General features: G+C 32.5%; 1 protein-coding gene across 1 annotated transcript in view; it reads left to right on the plus strand.

The window, feature by feature from the left end:
- The window catches only part of dpr12 (defective proboscis extension response 12), a 258,329-nt gene that overhangs the window by 33,404 nt on the left and 204,669 nt on the right, over positions 1–20,256 (plus strand). The window lies entirely within an intron of this gene.

The following is a 20,256-nucleotide window of genomic DNA, read 5'->3' on the forward strand; positions in this document are numbered from 1 at the left end:
AAGAAAGATCGAGAAACAGTCGGAAAAAGTGAGAGCGAGAGAGAAAGTATTGTATAAAAAATAATCATAAGTCGTTCTTCCTCTAACAAATTAAAAGTGTTATATTAAAAATTTTTTCTTCAAACACGATCACGCATATTTCCAATTTATTCGCGCACAAACAAATTATAATATTAATATTTCTTGATAAGCGGAAATTGGTTAAACGAGTATGAGTTTGAAGAGCCCTATTGCGGTCGTACGTGCATGTAATGCAAATATCGCTCCGTTATTAATGCGCCGCTTACGTTCACATATCCGATCTATCGACGTCATCCCCGAAGGAATTCATTGCGTTATAACTGCTTATGAACGAACGACATCGATTATCGTTGCGGAATCGTTTTACCCCGCATCTCTTTTTCTAGTCGCTTGTTCATTTTAATTATTTTATGTGTTATTTAAGTATTTATTCTAAAATTGAGATAAAATACAATTTAATTTGTAATTAAAAAAAAATAAACGTTTATGAACAAAAGAGATTTATAAGAGATAAATAAAATAATTTATCAAATTGATTTAAATATTCAATTTTTTAATTTTTTAAATAAATACATGAAATTCAAACGTGCAATATTTTTTCAAATTACAATACGCGATTTCACTTGACACAATACGTCCCAAACGATTTTCGTACAATTTCGAGAATCAAAAACTATGTGTAACGCATTGATTAATTCTACGTATGCTTTGTGCACGCACAGTGAATTTTGTATAAAATGACATACATATATTCTATATCAAACGCTTAACACCTTTGTACTTGAAATTTAACAATCCATTCAATAACGCTCACGCCTTAATATATTTTGCAATGTTAAAACTGTGATGGTATGAGACGCGTTTATATAGAGTTATTATAGATATAATCCGAATAAACGTCCATAAATGCACACAATTTATTCTGATCAAATACCGTAAGAATAATAGAACGTATTTCTCGCGACGAGTTATTATTATAATATTTTATTCTACAAATTCCCGCCAATCAATGTAGCAATTATTCAAATGTAAATGCGCATTTCATCACGCAAAATAATTTGAGGACTTTAATTGAGACTTAATCGAGATTATTTATATATTTTGAAAATATAGACATAGCCATTGTTAAAACTGACACCAAATTGATTTTCTTTCATTACTTTCAAATTGAATTAAATGTAGTGATAAATATCTTTTATTCGAAACCCTATTAACAGCTACAGATTTTTAATCGAATGTCATCGAAATTATTCTATAAATTTTTAGCATGCATTATACCGAAACTTACTCCATTTGCAATGAAAAGTCCCCTAGAAGTTAACTCACCCATAAAAATTCCGGTTATACTTCCTTCTCTCGCTTCCTCATTTTCTGCTATACATTATTTATAACGCAAGTAACAGAGTGTAACTCTACTGAAAAATCTTGGTCGTATGTTTTGTGCATTACAATTATGTAATACATCTAGAAGCTTAGCTAGATCTAGTGTCTCGAAAAATAATTTAGCATATGCGCGCATATTCATATGCACATATACATACACACATATACATTTTATACCTCAATAATATGTTCTAAGATAGACAATAAAAAGAAAAGAGGAAGAATGGAGTAAAATCAAAAATCTTGAATAATATTTAAGACATTCTCAAATTTGCATTAAAAAAAGAAATAAATTTATCAACATAATTAATACTTTTTCTTGCAGTTTCCAAGTTAACAGTTAAGGTACGAAATTCAATTAATCTTAAATTAAGAAATGCATAAACTTGTGAGAGATTCTATTATAAGATCTTTCAAAAGTTCTATCATTATTCAAGATAAGCATTATTCGTACTTTACAAAACTCTCTTTACCTACTTTTAGAAATAGAATTCAAATTTATATTGAAAAAAATACAATATTCTTCCCAAAAATATAATTTAAAAACCTATACAATATATATAAATTTAAAAGTTACTAGTTAACTTCTAAGACAATATACAGAATATTTTATAAATAATGTATTTTATTTTAAAAATAATGTGTGCATTGCAGCATTAAATATCATCGTCTAGATATAAATATATTTTACACACTTTATACACGTATAAAGGTTTTTTAGAGTATTCTTTATATTTAATTTTGTTTAATTTTGTAAATCGAGCATATATGATCATTGTACAGCACTTTCTGCTCGACTTACAAAATTAAACAAAATTAAATATGAAAAATAAAAAAGTTTTATACGTGTATAAAGTGTGTAAAATATATTTATATCTAGTACTATATATCTAGTACTATATATCTAGTGCTATATTTAATGCTGCAGTGCACACGTTATTTTTAAAATAAAATATTCTATATATTGTCTCAAAAGTTAATTAGTATAACTTTATATATATATATATATATATATATATATATATATATATATGTATGTATATATATATATATATTGTATAGGTTTTTAAATTATATTTTTGGGGAGAATATTGTATTTTTTTCAATATATATATATATACATACACATTTACACAAAGTAAATTGAATAATTCTATTGCATTTGCTTTATAAAAAATTAAGAGATATCTATATTTATTAATAACCTAATCTAACAATGATAATTGTAAAGAAAATCTCTCTCCACAAATCTTACAGAAAAATAAAAAAATAGGATCGAATATTGTAAATGTATGTCTCAGATTTAATTTTACAATTACAAGATTAAAAGTAAATGACCGAAAATGCCACAATTGAAACATATTCCATATAAAATATCGTGCGTCACTGCATTACATTTCAATTCCACTGTGCTCTACAGTTATCGCACGCCAACTGTACCGCTACTTACTTTAATTAAATTTGTCGTATACATCGCCATTGAATTCGACCAAGACCCCGAAAGCGAATGCCAGCGGAAAACACATGTCACTAAAACGTCATGCTTGAGAAACGAAACGAATGTAATCCGCGCATCGCGCACTGCTCGAAAAAACGACACGAAGTCGCGAACATCTCGCGTGTTCCGTTGTGTGAGATCAATACTATAGTCGCACACAAAAGTTTTTTTTTTACCATTCGTCCAACGATATTAAGTAGCACTGTGTAAAAGCATTGTTGACGGCAGTCTCCGCTTGCGACTGATTTCATTACAGATACCAAACAAAGGCCAATATCAAACAAAGGCGTATTTTCGTATAAGCAAAAGAGAGCTTATAGCGACTAATAGCTTTTAAGAACGAGACATTTATTAATCTTTTTCTCTCTTTTTCTCATCCTTATTACTTTTATTTTTAAATAAATAATTACTTCTCGTAATAGGTTCCCAAATTACAGAGCAAACAGTAAATCTTAATTTAAGTGAGATAAACTTTAAATTAAAAGCTTATCTTTTTTTACTTTCTATTGATAATTTTAATCGCCAAAAAGCAATATATATTCTTCCCTACTCATTTTCTTTTCTACCACTATTTTCTGTTGACTGTTCTTTCGTAACTTTAAAACGATTAACTTTTCGGTGCTAGCTATTCAACGTCGATAGGTTTACTCAAATTGAGAAATTTACTGTATATGTGTGTGTGTATGTGTGTATAACACAATACGTGCTACTGTAAACGTGAATAAAGGTATTGAGAATTATATTAAAAGCTGTACGTAATATAGGTACGATTCAAAAATTTTTCTCTTGTTCTTCTATTTCTTTCGCGTTATTAATATCAAGGAAAGAATAAGAGAAAGGTATCCAATTAAAGATAGAGTCGAATTATACAAAACTCCTTTCTTCCGCTAGGATTTAATAAAACTGAATAATGCATTGCTTACTTTTTAACTTATCACGGCATTCATTTCCGCTTCTTCAGAAACGACGGTTCCCTGAGGAAGCATTTCTTATTGTTAGGGTTTTGAATAGAAAGATTACGATCGAGAAGCAGAATGTAAGTGCATGAATCGTTAATTTAAATCAGTGCTCCAGCATTCCGTGCAATTTTTACAGAAAGAGTTGATCTCTGCATTTGTCTGCGCATAAGGATAAATTATCAACTTTATATATAAATCCACAAGACATATTTGATATTTTCAAATGAATTTAACCCGACTTTCAGCATTTTCATGATAACGTGGCATCACCTATCAATCCCATTATTCTCAAATAACTGTCTAGAGTGCAATTTTTCGAAAACAAATACGTATGGTACAATATATAGAAATACATGAAAGAAGGAATATAGCACAACACGCACACAGTTTCAATGAAATATGACGGCGGAACAAATGATAAATCACTATGGAAAGAATGAATTTGCAGAACTTCTTTCGCCTGACTATAGGGAAATCATTTTTTTTTCCACTTTCACGAAGTATTACGTACCTGTTAGCGTGTCACGTTTGACATGGTATTGATAGCCAACATAGTATAGCAGGAAACCGATTAAACTAACACAGCAACAGCGTTATAGTCCTCCGTAAAAAAATTATTTGCCATGAATTTATTCAAGTTTTTATCATTTAATCATATTACATTTTTCAATAACATTATGTGTTCCGATTGCGTTACGATTTGCAAAATTTTAATAATAATTTCAAAAAGAACAAAAATTGATAAATTAAAAATAAAATTTTAAATAAATCTTTGAGTAAATCTGATTATACAAAATCATTTTTATAATCTGAATGCAATTAAATCTGAGAACCTCTAGTAAGAAAAAATATTTTTATTTCACACATAAATATCTATAATCATATTTTTATAATTATAAAAGTTATGAGAAAATGAGAAATTTAAATTATTTTCAATAATTTCATCATTCTTTCACAGCAAAATTATTATACGGATGACCTAATTTTTAAGTAGACTGTAAGAGAATTACAAAACAACAAACCACGCGACCCGTGAAATATTACATAGCAAAACCACGTAAACGATATATATGGTAAATATTTTTACAAGCATTCAAAGCTCCTTTTAAACACACCTTTTTCTATTTTTATCTTTTTCTTTTGCATTATTTTTTTAATTACACAAAGAACGATAATCCCGCAATCATATTGTGCAACCACTCAGCGACCACCAATCTTTAATTCGCATAAAATTCCATGCATATTCTGCCGTCAGATGTATTTTGATAAAATGCGGTTAATAGAAGAAAAATGTCAACATTTCTTGTCGAGTAACAATTTTCATTTGAGCTATCAGTCACGAGAGTTAAAGTCAGAAAACGAGAGGGAGAGATACGATCCTTCTAAGGCAAAATAATTTTACACGCAATCGCACAGTGGCGCGTGTGTTCCCGGTAGATTTCCATATAAATCTTACAAAATTTTGGTGAAATGACGATATTTTTGACGAAAAGAGGGCCACGCAATATTCGAGCGCAATTACTCCCGAAGAGTCCCGGTCGACGAAATACATGTACTTTTAACAAACTGACGATCCCTCGTCGCGTAGGCTTCCGCGATGGAGAGGGCCCTTGGAGTTTCGATGGGGAACGTCGATCAAATCCCAGACACGCCATTCGCACCAGGGCTCGGCTCTCTCGACAAATTCCCCCGATAGCGACTTTGGCGCGTTCGACGGTATATGCCTTTTTAACGAGACACTCCTTTTAACCCGGTATCACGGTGATCGATGGTACGGAAGAACGGAAACGTCGATCATGATTTCGCGAGCGACACCCTAACCGGGGAAGCTCCGCGTGAAAAGCGGGAAGGATCGGTGGAAATCGTGATTCCTCGCCTCGGTAAACGATCGAGAGAGCGCGAGAAACGATATCGTGAAGGATAATTCGATGTGACGCGACACCACGCAGCGGTGTTTGTCGTGACGTTGACGGAGAGTTGTCGGATAACACCGACAATAGACGCGCGGATGATAAGAGAGAAGCCGGACGGAATAATTAACGGTATAATCCGCGATGGCGTTTGATTGCTTTGCGCACCAAAAATCGGCCTTCTCCAAAATATTCCTCCCTTTCTCTCTCTCTTTCTCTGTATGTGCGTTTCTGCTTTCTGCGAAAACTACCACCGAATTTTTTGCTTTTTACGGACGCCCACGCTCCTGTCAGATTTTGTGGAAAAAACGCTTTTACGCCCAACTGGGATAAAGTGCGTCGTGATATCGCGTTGTTAAAAATTGACGCAGCCACGTGCAGCTTTGTGAGCTTTGATGTTTGTACGTGCAAAATGTTTTTATGGGTAAAGCTAACTTCGACGACGTATGAATGAACAAAAATTAATTTGTACTTAATAGAAACTCATTCTAGTTTATTTTTAACAACAGTTGCGAAATTATTCATTTGTTTCTGTGACTATGCTACAAATTACAAAAAATTAATACATACATAAACTTTTTACGTATAATGTCGATTTTATTTTCAAGATTTAAGAAACAAATTGCTGTCACAATTGTTTTGTAATTAACCAGAGTAAAGAGAAATGGAAAAAGAGAGAGAGAGGAGAGGGAAGAGGAACGAGAGAACGAAAAATTCAATAACGCAAAATTTAATAATATTTTTTAAAAAAAGCTGTTCACGTTGCAGAGATCATCATGAAAATTTGCTTACGTCTATTACGAGTCTTCGGTTCAAATTCATATACTACCACGAATAGATCCGCGCGAATTGATTGCATCTAATGAATTGTCTAATTAATCACCGCTTTCATACGCGGGAAAGTGACAAATTCGAGTGCAATACCGCGCGGAAGGCGATAAAACGCATCGACTCGCAAACCGGGTTGCCGACCATAACGCAATTTCACCCTTATCTTTCTCCGTGTATCGCGCATTTCGGTCTTCCTGCCGCGTCGCGACGATTTCCCCACGACCCGCATCGCGTGCTCGCGATCGGACTGACTTACATATTACGGTTCGTGCGGCCTTTATCTACCTAATCCAATATTTTGTTTCGTACTAGGCGGCTTTCTCCGCGATTTCGCGTGGGAAACGCGAAAACGAGAACGACAGCAGCGTCGGTGGCGGCGCCGTTGACAACGACACTGTGCGACATGCTCGCGATTCGTTTGACGGAGATAACTGATTGGATTTAACAAAATGTCGCAAACCAATTTCACCCCGGGGGTGCCGTGTGAATGTGTACACAGTTATGCACCGCATAAGTCTCTCTTATACAGGAAATGTCATTCAAAATGTGGTAAAGAAATTATAATATTCATTTACATATTCCGGAAATTACGATTTTAGAGATGTTTATGCGCATTTTGCAAGCAACTTGTATATAATCATTGTAATTCGTTGTAATTAAAATAATCAATTTTTTAGAATTGATAAATATTAATTTTTCCTGAGAAAAAATATTAGCACATTGATAATAAAAAAAATTGTTGATTTGACTAAATCGTTTCTACATTACTATTTTTTTAATTGAACAAATGTAAGTATTTAAGTCAAATATATGTTTTGTTAGATCTAATATGTTGCATTTAATTTAAATATTTATATATGTTCAGCAAAATAGTATTTAGTTGAACGATTTAGTCAAATTAACAACATTTCTTTTATTTATAATATAATACTTAATACTGAATCTATAATAATATAATCTATAATAATAATTATTATTGAGATTAACAGAAAACCCGTGTAAAAAAAAACAAAGCTTACGATTTCTGCTCTAATGTTTAATTCAACGAAAAAGTCTCTTTCTTAATCGAAAATAAAAATTATCTTTCGGACACATATACATTATCTTACATATGCAAAAACTCATTGAAAAAAATTCACTTAAAATTGTGATTTACGAGAATTTGCTTTGTATAAGAGATCAAATGTAACCTTGTATAAATCAATGTTCGCAGAAATGTGGTAAATTGGCGATTTTCTGTACGGATTAAAGCATGATTGAAGACCGACATTGTTGCAACAAAGCTTACGCATTGCGAAAGTATCGCGTGATCGTTAAAAAAAATGCAGCGTCCCATGAAACGAGTTGTGTGTAGTCAGATTACGTTGCCGTGCTTTCCTCATAAAATAGCGAGGATTCACGGCAAAAAAATCAACAGGGCAACTGAAACTCGACTCAACTCTCTTCGAATGAAATAAACCATCGTAATAGAAAGTAGAGGAAATGAAATGCCAAATATTAAGCATTATATTACAATGCCGTAAAACCATCACATAATGAGCAAAATAACTATTCATTCAAAATATTATAATTAGTGAATTCACTCACCGATTGAAGATCATCATTGTTTCCTCGCTGATTTTGTCCCTGATTTTGCTGGACACTCACTTGCGTCACAAATTGATACGTAATCGATCCAGAAAGCACATTGAAAATCAACAAAGGACAAATGAAACTCGATTCAAACCTCGTCGAACAAAATAAATCATTCTAGTAAAAAGTAGAGGAAATAAAATGCCAAATTTTATAACGCTGTAAAATCATCACGTAATGAACAAAATAATTATTCATCCAAAATATGATAATAAGTGAATTTACTCACCGATTGACTAAAGATCTCCTCGTTGATTTTGCCGCGACAATATGTAAATCGATTCAGAAAGCACACTGAAATTCAACAGGGCAAATCAAACTCAACTCTAACTTCGTCGAATAAAATAAATCATTGTAGAAGAGAAAATTGAATGCTAAATATTATACATATAACGTAAAATCGTCACGAAATGAACAAAAAAATTATTCATTCAAAATATATATGTACTCACCGAAATTGATTGAAGATCACTGTATTGTTTCCTCGCCGGTCCTTTCGACCAAAACGGACGATACGATAATCTCGCGTCGTATTTAATCGCACATGCACTCCCGATATTTTTCGCAATTAAAACGAAATAAATATTCCTCGCTCTATCGATCCGCCAGTTTGCACGACACGTCCGGAAATGTACGACGAAAGTATTCAAACGCACGATGTTCAAACCGTTAACCTGGAGCGCCGAGTGAAACTTCAATTTGCGACGCGAGAAGAAATAGTTGATTTTACTCTCACCTCTTAGTTAACCAAGATCGTCACTCGTTCGTCGTTCGATTTGATGTTTCCGAACTTATGAAACGCGAAATTTATTCTTCGAAACACGAAATGAATGCGAGCGAAGTGGAGCGATACATACGACGTGATCTTGCCGAAGTTTCGAATATACATATAATATAGTAATGATATATATAACTAATTATAGTTTATAGTGCGCATGCAGCGCTTTGATGTGACTGCGTTAGTCAAAACATTCTATATTAATATACGAACACACCGCGATTGAAAACTATAACTTCTTGACTCTTGACTAGTCGCAGTTAGGGATGGGCGATGTTCAAAACAAAATCGATTTTAGTAACATCGATTTTTTCAAAAAGAATCGATTCTGAAAATCGATTTTCTTGTAAAAATAATTGATGAGTCGATTAATCGAATAAAAAATTATTAGCGATTAGGGTTATTTTATTATTTAACTTTCTTTATATCTTGTTTTTTATTTAATACATTCTAGTTGTGTTCAAAGTTCTTCTACCTGAAAAATTATTATTATTAAGCCATCAATATACATATATATAATATAATATAATATAAATAATTTTTTTATTTATTCATGTGCATGAGTAACTATACATCATTAAAAGACAAATATGCAATATAGAAGAGATAGGTATAATTCTTTCGATTTTGCCCAATAAAAATCGAAAATCGATTAATCGACCGACAAAAAAATCGACGAAATATAATCGATTATTTAACTTAAAAAATCGACATTTTCGATTAATCGAAAAAATTCCTAGTCGCAGTCTCGCGACATTCGTCGCGCGCTACGGAGGGTTCGTTCTCGCTCCGCGTTTCGCGCAGTATTTTTCTAGTCGGGAGTGAAATTCGGTCGTCTAACAAATGTCGGGAGTGAACTAGTAACGTGTAATCGCCCACGGAGTGTGTTATCACGTACGGAGCGCCCATAATAGCGAATATCTTATGATATTCTCAGTCTGCACCTTTTCCCTTTTTCCCGCCATTTCGCGATTCGCATCGGGCGGGAAAAATATGCTGCACTTCGTGTTCTTGTGCTGTTTGTTCGGACGCAATACGACGCAATATCATGCGTCGAATTGAACACTGGGGATTTACCCCGCGGATCGCTGAATTAAAGTATTATTTCTGCCCGATTCCCAAAGTACGAGTTACCTCAACCCTCGAATGGCCGCTGCAATTCGCGTGAAGTTGCCTTCGCGTACCTCTGAAGCTCTTTGGCGAACGTCGGGAGTGTGCGTAACAACGTGGTTTTTATCGCGTTCGCGTTATTTATTCGTCCGTAATATGCCGTGTGTGTGTGCATTAATCCGCGGAACGACACAGCACATAACGTAACAGTCGGTCGTAATTAGCCGTGTTTTTCCGATCGACTCGTATTCGCGCAAATAATACATAAAATTTAAAATTGGAGAAACGGCGGGCGGTCAGCGAGAAGGCAGTGACTCTCAACCTGCAGTTTTCAAATATATTTCGAGCAGTGAAATTCGACGATGAGAAAAAAAAACGTCGGGCTCCGGTGAGTGAATGAGTTCAGTCGTTATAATTGCGCGATCGATTTATTTGTTCACATTTTAACAACGATAATTTGTCGTTGTTGCGTCATCATGTTTTGATGCACATTTAATCCTCTTTGTCCCTCGCATCGGCGTCGATGAGTTTTATTTCTGATTAATATAATAAGCGTTGAAATCCGTTTTTTAGCAAAGTGGTTTTCATATACATATAATAGAACAAACGGATACTATTACAAATGTGCATAATTTAATATTTTTATATTTTATACGTATATAATTACGTATAATTAGTAACCGACAATATTATGCTAAAATAATAATTATAGAGCACGTGTCGCGATGTTTAATACCGTACGCGTATTAATAAAGAAGAGAAATATATCAATACGATTCTATAAATAACGGTACAAATTGCAACTTGTTAAAGATACTTTTCTATGCGCTGCAATATTTCCAGCATGCATCGTTATGTTGTGGTGATTCGTTTTGGCATGACCTGCATATCGCATGATCAATAAGATATACCTATCTATTGTATCAGAGTTAAAGCTATAAAATTAAATTATAAAAAATACAGCCACATTTTTCGATGAATTATAAATTCAATTTTAAATGCAATTTTTTTATTTTTAGAATCAATAAAAAAATATTGTATTTGTGTTTCGCATATTCTGATCATTTTCGCTTTTATAATTTCATGATGCATTAATATAATACATGTTGTACAATAATTTGCTTTATATTAAGCAAGTTTTTTTAAAATAATTATATGTGAAATTGATTGATCAATATAATCTTTCAATTTTCTTTATTAGTTCGGTTTGTGTTTATCATATTTTAGGATCTAAAATTAAATGTGTACATCGTAGATGTATTTATTATAAATATATAATTTATTTAGAGAGTATATATTGTATATTTTCGCATTAATAATGAATGCGTAAATAATAATATAATACTGCGAGGAAATCATTTTCCTCATTTTTGAAAAAAAATTATTTTTTATAAGAATATGATATATATTTTTATTGATAAAGGCGCGCATTAGGCATACATTTTTATCTATAAAATTTATTAACGATGTAATTTTAATAAAATCCATTAAAAATCCATTAAAATCTTATAACACATATATTGCTAAATAACTAATAATATTTTTTAAAATTAGTTTAGCCTGCGGTAAGTATATAAAATTTAATCAGCGATTGATTACGTTGCATAATAATATACGAATGCATGAGCATCGCGATATGAAATATGAAAGAGTATTATGCATGAATGGTCATTCATTGTCAGAGTAATAAATTACACTTGCAAATAGCGTTACTTTCGATTATTCGCTCTATCACTTCCTCAAAACTTATTCAAATTAACAAGCGAACAAATTAACGTTTGGGTGTCTGCTACTGTTATGCATTTTGGTCAACGTTAACTGTTGCCGTAATAAAAAGAGGAGTGACGTTCCAACGGTAAACCGTGCATAATTTGCAGGAACAAATTGCGATAATGATTTTCAAAATTGCAACTGATAAATTAAACAATGCATTGATCTGTCAATCATTTCGCATTGTCTCTCGCGCGGTATTGATTACTGATCATTCATCATACGATATTTTCTCTTAATACGACTTTCCATAAAATCCTCTACAGTTTACAGTTTGATAAACGACAATAACCATAACCGACAAGAGATGATGTATCTCGAGGTCGTTGTGATCGTATATCGTCGCTCGTTAATAAAACTCAGCCTCCCAATTTTGCTTCGTAACGCCGCGAACAAACAAATCACCAAGTATCGTTATTTCCCGATATGCGCAATCGCATATCGTGGGTAATTAAATAGTCATATTCGCTAAAAAGTAGCTACTCCAACAAAAAACATCTCGCTCTTCTTTATTTTTAAATTTACATTCGTGTATATAAAAAATTTAACAAATTAATTTTTTCTTTCTTTGTTGAAAAATGTTTCGATTAGCAGAAATAAAACTATATTCTTTATTTTTCTAAAATAGTAAATATAAATTTGCAATAGTGTATATGTGCAGCTGGTGTATTATTTTATAGCAACTAAAAAATAATTTAAACATTTGACTTTATTTTCAACGGTTTTGTGGTTCTCGACAGGCCAATAAATAAATTTCTAACCGTTAAATAAAGAAAAATGTTTCAGAACAAACTGACAATGAGATGCCAAGTTTATGCAGCATCTCATTTTGTTCTGCGAGATTTTCAATTCGTTGCATTGTATCAGACTTTCAATAATTTATAACTTTGCGTGAGTTTTAAAAAGAGTTCTACTTGTTAAAAAGCAAAAAATATTGATTAATATAAAATATTATTTCGAGAGAAAGAGAGAGAGAAAATACTATTTATTCTATAATATAGTTTTTGTATACTTCTAATTGTAAGCATATTTATATATAAAATGTTCTAATCATTAGCAGTATTAAAATATATTTTAAATAATTTTTTTCTCGAAAAAGTACATATTTATAAATATAAAGATGAGACGTGGAAATTTCAAAAGTTTTATTTATTTAAAACAGTTTATATATATATATACTTTTGTATATGTGTATGCAATTTCTAAAGAGTTTTAATTACAAAAGGACAGTATTAAAAAATTAAATAATTTTCCTGCTTGGAATTTTTCTGAAATATTTTTTTGTTTAATTAAGAACTATTTGTTTAAATTATAAAGAACTACAAAACTATTGAAAATAAAGTTAGAATTTTTAATTATTTATAAACTTGGGCGAACTGATACACCAGCTTATGCAATATTTTAAAATATAATAACGAAACACAAAATATAATTACAAAAGAAAAATTTTGTTAATGAATTATGAAATATTATAAGGCTTCTAATATTTTTTGTTTAAGTAAAATGATTACTTATATTATTATAAATATTTACAATTTCTAATTTTTGATAATTGTTAGAGTTACTGTTTATTAATATTATTAAAATATGTTATTAAACTCATTTATCTTTTTCCTTTTAATTTATGTACACTAATAACAATAAGAATTTTTGCCTTAAACTTTTGAAGAAACTTTGAAATATGATAAATCGATTTTTGTATTGTTTGTGCAAATTAATACTTTAAACTCAATTCTATTTTTTATCTATGATAAAACGAAAGTTCTGATTTGGCACATATCAAGTAGGAAAAACATAATTAATCGGTTATCGAACGAATATGACTATATATATTACAACGGTCTCTCCTAATTGGCTTATTACTCGTGAAAGTCATGACCGAGTTAAATGACGAGGACTGTTCTGCAGTAGTTCCGATGTAGTAGATTGAAAGTTTGATCGACGGTTCGGTAGTGTCAGGGCCATCGACGACAGATATATCTCGTCGTTTCGCTGAACGGTCGTTGAAAAACGCGGTCACTTGTTCGAACCAGGTTTCGTTTTATTCTTCAGGATGGCTCGATGCTACGCACGAAGCGGCATTAACGCGGATTTGATTTCCATCGCTCGCGGAAAAATTTCTGGCTATATCACTTCGCGCGAACGACGAAATTTACAGGACATTCTGCCGCGCGCTCAGCATGGTTCGATAAAATTTAGAGCCGGATAACGACGACGACGACGAATGCGATCGTAGGCGATTGAGGAAGTGAATTGTGAGTTCTGCTTAAACTTTGAATGATAGCTGAAAATAAATTTACTGCTTAATTTGTCATAAGTACAATGCGCTGAATTATTGATTCTCGAATTTTTATTAATACGATCAATCTAACAATTCTCAATTAAATACTGTGACTTTGGAATTCAATTTTTAATTTAAATACATATGTATATACATATTGAATCTATACTAAATATTTTATGTCAAGCTTGACAATGACAACTGCTCTTTTATGGTTAGCGAAAGAAAAGTGACATAGAAAAATATCTTGGATAAATATTAAATTTGTTTTGGTTTTCTTATTGTTGAAAAATATTTTTTTGTAAAAATATGAAACATTACATTACTACATTACACTACATTATTACAAAGTTTATATATATATATATACTGCTTAAAAACTATATTGTTTAAATGTTATTTCTTCGTCGAAAAAATTTGTTGACTAAATATTATTTTGTTAATTAAACATATAAAAACATTTAAATTAAATATAATATTTAAATTCCAACAAAACGTACATATATGTATTTGACTTAAATACTAATATATATTCAATTAATAAAATAGATATTTAGTTGAAAGGTTTATAATCAAGTTAAGACATTTTTTTTAGCGTATAATATAATAAAATTTTACACATCAACAATAGATAGATTAAAAAAATGTATAATAGTATTTACATTAAAAATGAAATGCGATTACTAACATGAGATATATAATTAAGATAACAATTCACGACGTAGGGATTGTGCATATAAGAATACAGTTGCATTTTAATGAGGATATAAAAGACGTATACGGTACGTTAAACGCGTGTTACGGGTCTCCTCCGAGACTGAGAGAGTCAAAACTCAAGGTACTACAAGGCTAATTAACAATTCAAAGTTTCACCACTTCTGCAGTACCCGTTCTCTGTTTCGACGTAACGAGCCGTTGTGTACAAATTAACGCGTGTTGAGCTCCATACAAATTTGCCTGTTTCCAATAATCTGAATGACCCATAGAAAGATCTTTCGACGCGTCAATCGTGGTCAGGGGAAGAGTTTTGATAATGTAGACATATCCTATGATGTAAAATATTGTTGTGGCAACTTTAGAAAATTTTTGCAGAAATTGCAATAGAAATTCTAATTAAAATCTAATATCATGTTTAAAAAAAAGTATAGAGAAAAAGATATAAAAATATATAAACATAAAAAAATGGAAGAAAAAAATGTATCACTATTACTAAATGGAGACATATAAAATGTCGCATTTTACATAAATGCATGACTTTCTCAAATATTTGTATTCATGCATTTATTATTTGTGCGAATGTTATATAGCTCCAAAAATATTGTAATAATATGTATTATATATTTATATGTAATATATATTTTGATTTTTAATATTTAATATATTTTACTTTTATATTTCTGGGTGCGTAAATAAAACTAATCTGATATTTTTAAATATTTTATCCTCTAGTTACTTGCATAATTATTACAGTTTTTTTATATAGATAAAATAATATGAAAATTTATTTTAAACATTCCATTGACACTAAATATTCATTCTTCTATGAGTTCATAGTTCTATATGTTTATTTTATATATGTATAGTTATAGATATATTGAGATTGAATATTCTTCAGAATACTTTGTTTTATATAATTATTATTTATTAAAAAAAAAATATATATATATATGTATATATTCAAGAACTTATTTTACACATCAACAATAGATACGTGTGACACAATCATCTCAACGTGTGACACAATCACTTGAATATTAATACTTCATAATATCGAACAAGTAAATTTTGAATAATGGACATATTTCGAATTATATCATGCGAAGTTCTTACGAGACAGGAACAGGACGCAATTAACAATTAAAAGTTTTGTGCAGTTTCGCAGTAAATTCGTAATGTCGTAGTATACAATTGTATGCGAATTAATGTTCGGTAATCGCGAACTTTGTCGCAATTTGTTCTATTCCAAATCTGAAAGTTAAATGCAACGAGCGTGAATCAGTTGAACGACGAATATTACAAGTAATTATGCGTACCGTGGAGATATTAAAACGATGTCCGGCGTCGTGTTTTCCCGTTGAATATGGCATCAAAACTTTCTAGTAATACGCGAATATGGTTTTATGTTAATATCTGCCTTTGCGTTATGTGCAATATACGCAATATCGCATGATGATTCGAAATGAGCAGCCATGACGACTAACCGCAAAAATGTTATTACTTTTGAAATTGTGCGTCTTTAATCGGAATGAATTTTTCCTAGAAAAAAAGGACACATTTAACATTTTAATAATGTTTGATCAAATTATATATTTTTATTTTTTAAATATTTGTATTTTTATTTAGTATTAAATTAAAAAATGATGTTTTAAAAATAAAATATATTGCTCAATTTATATAATAAAAAATAATAACAGTAAGAATATATAAACGTATAATTTTGTAATTTCATTATTACTTTATAATTGCTACATTATAAAGTATTTTTTTTTATTTCTATACATTTTGCACAACTTTCAACTCTTGCCATCTGCCGTGTTCAAAATGGATTCGCTCAATCAAATTAAGCATTAATTTGTGTGTAGCAGCACGAGTGATGAGATAAATTAAAATCGTACAATGGGAGGCAATTAACAATTAAGAGTTCCCGTAATTTCAGTCGTGTCAGCTATTAATAGCCGCGCGTGGGACGTGCGTGTGTTAACATAGCACAATCGTGAATTCGCGGAAACTCATTTCGCTTGGAATTCCGCGCAAAACGACACGAATGCGAATCAGTCAAAACGACAACGTTTCGGAATCGCCGAATACACCGTGCAAGTCATTTCGAACACGAAATGGATATTACATTATAGTTGACGTTTCGGTCGAATCCGCGACGTTAAGATCGTCGACATAAACGAGGACATCGGCGTCATCGGCTCGCGTGACGTCTCGGGACGACGGTATAATTTGCAACCGAGCAACGCTTCTCTGATATTAATATATTCAAATCTCTGCATTTCGACGACGTACCTACGGTCGTCCCTATAGTTTGACGTAAATGATTCATTGTACGGGAATTAACGCGCATCACTTGTAACGCCAGTTAATCATTGGAAACTCGTGTCGCTCCGAAGTTTGCTTGCGCGAATATAAATTAATTGAAACAAATTCGATACCCGAAATCAGACAAGATGAATCATAACTGCTTATATGAATGATATTACGCAAAATTATTCATATATATACACATGTATAATTATTCTATATCGGTCAGACCCGTTAGTAATATATTGTTTCGAATTGCAACTTTCAATGCTTGTAAATTTGTAATTCATTCGTTGAAATTATTTTCTGCTCCAGAGGCATAATATGAGAAATAGTATAATTTTTAACGTATTTGCGATAGCACAATATAAATATATATTTTTTAATAATATTTGATTAAAATTTCCTACTTTTCCCAGAATGTAATAATATAATTGCAATAATATTAAACGAAATATAAAATATAAATTATTACACTATTTTTAATTTATTTATATATAATTGAACGTGCGCGATTTTAATTTTGACAACCTGTGTTTGTGCGTGTGTGTTCAGATGTAACTTAAATCAATGCTAATTAAAATGAATATCCAAACACATAACATACTTTCAAAATATGCGAATAACACGTAGTATGACATATATGCCTAATCAAAGATATTCGCGTGTTTGTTCACGTACGCGCTCCGACGAATCATTCTGCAAATACTCTCGAAGTTGGTCGACTCTCGGTGCGATTAACAATTCAAAGTTCCGGTCTCTTTCGTGGGATTTGCACGTTCGCGTGGGGCGACCGTGCCATGGCGTGTATATGCGAATTAACGCGCGTTTATTGAATTATTCAGAATCCGATGTTGGTGCCCTACGTGTGCGGGAAGAACAGACCGGACCGACTTTTTAATCACGTCGGATCGCTCGGAATGCTCCGCGGAGAACAAGCGCCTTTATACCGGGTGTTCGATGCAAATATAAGTGATACAAATACCGGGCGGGACTCTGGTGGATATTAACGTTCCTTCCTCTCTTGTACCCGTCGGACCATATTTTCCATCCCGTCGCGCCCCTTTTATTCGCTTTTGCGGAAGAAATAGCGCATTTCTTTATCTTTCCGTTATATTCCTCGTCTCCGAGTTGGTATTCTTTTTCCCTTGCCGTTTCTTACCATTGTTCTTGCCTCCATGTGCTATATACGAGAGTATACATACTTTCGACGGAAACTAAATGAAAAACCATCGGGGTCGACCGCGTCACCGAAAACGCCGATCATCATATACCACTGAGAAACGACCGCGTAACTTTGCCAAACTTTTACGAAAGCTAATAGAAAAAAGTTTGATTTAATCGTAAGGGAAATAAATTCGGATATATCTCGAAACTCTCTCACATATGTACGTACGCGCATAACTTTCTACACGTTCGCGTCTCTCTCTCTCTCTCGATCGGATAACAAAAATATTTTTCATTAAACCGTTTCGATGAACGATGAATCTCCGGGAGACATAAGAAAGCACGTTTTCGTTGATCACCTTTTTGCCGACAGATATCCCTTTGTTTATCCAAGCAAAATAAGGTCGAAGGGAAGAAACGCGAGATGCGTTCAAGGATTTATCCTTTCGCGATCGCGTGTTTCGACGGAAAACAGTAGAGAGAACCGAGTTTCGTGCGGCTTGTGATGACAAAAATTCTTCGTCGTGTGAGATCGTATACAGTTCATTCGCAGCTCGATGCGAGCAGCCCGTGCGGCGCCGATTTCGGAAATGACGGTTCGAACTGATGAGAATTGGAGGGAAAAGCTCGCGCGCGAATAGGGAAGCTGGAGGGAAACGGAGGAGAGATTCGCAACCCGTCTCGCATCCCTTTCTTCGTGGACGAACGCGAGGAACGCCTCGATGTAATTTCCTGTCGGTGCAATCTCGAGCGGCACGGCAAGCGCGCATATAGCGCGTATTAAACGCGATTTACTGGAAATGGGCGGGAATGCATCGCGTCGCATCGGTTTGGGATAACGAAACGTACGGCTGATTGGTTGTAACAAGTGATTGATGCCATTACTGGTCCCCGTACAGAGAGAGAGAGAGAGAGAGGTCGTAGCACACGGCTGTGCGTTGGCGTGCGCGAATTATCTATGCACATGGTATACACGTCGCTTGGACATTAGCGGATTACCGTTCACCACGCAACGTATCTCTTTCAACGTTAAAGAGGACGGCGCTCGAGAACCCAGGGGTATATGTTCTCTTAACTTATCATTCTATTAGCATATCGGTTAGCCTCGTTACGGATGACTGCGGTGATAAATCGCTCGTTCCTGCGCAGCTCCTTTACGCGCTCTTAACAGATGACGGCTAACGGCCATTCGACTCTCGCGACGTGTACAAAGTACCACGCGCAGGTATGTACCTACCTATGTAGATGTAGATGTGGATGTATGTGCATGTGCGCGGTCTGTGTTCTAGGACATAATTATCACACTTTACGCCGAAGAATTATTCCTACAATTTCAGGATGTTTTGTTCGCGAAAATCTATAGATATATTTTTTTTTTGATAAGGTTTTAATTATAACTATTTAAATTCTGATAAACTGATCCGACGAATTAAAGGTTTCGAAAATGTTGATATGTATATTTACAATTTCAAAATTATTGAAAAAAGAGGTGACGACTAACTCTTTTTATTAAAGAAAGAAATTAAACCATTCATAATTTTGGAATATACTATATATTTAAATGCATTCTCCGCGTTAGGTGAAAATTAAGACATTAATATAATAATGTTTAGTTATAAGTTGAATTAACGCGAAGTACGAGAAATTTATTAAATAAAACAATATTTTTTCTGGATATATATTTAATATATTTATAATTCTCTAAATTTAATATAACATGTTAGGTTTGTATATCAAAGAAAATGTGCTTTAGTTATAAACTTTTTACGAGCATCGCGAATTCAACACCTTATTGATTTAAATAATTGTTTTCCAAGACTTCGCGTTTTATTTATTAATTCTCGGATTAATTTCCTTAACTGGAGAATATTTGTGCTACGAAAAAATAG

Source organism: Nylanderia fulva, unplaced genomic scaffold, assembly GCF_048542155.1.
Source record: "Nylanderia fulva isolate GAGA-0341 unplaced genomic scaffold, ASM4854215v1 Scaffold14, whole genome shotgun sequence".
NCBI classification, from domain to species: domain Eukaryota; kingdom Metazoa; phylum Arthropoda; class Insecta; order Hymenoptera; family Formicidae; genus Nylanderia; species Nylanderia fulva.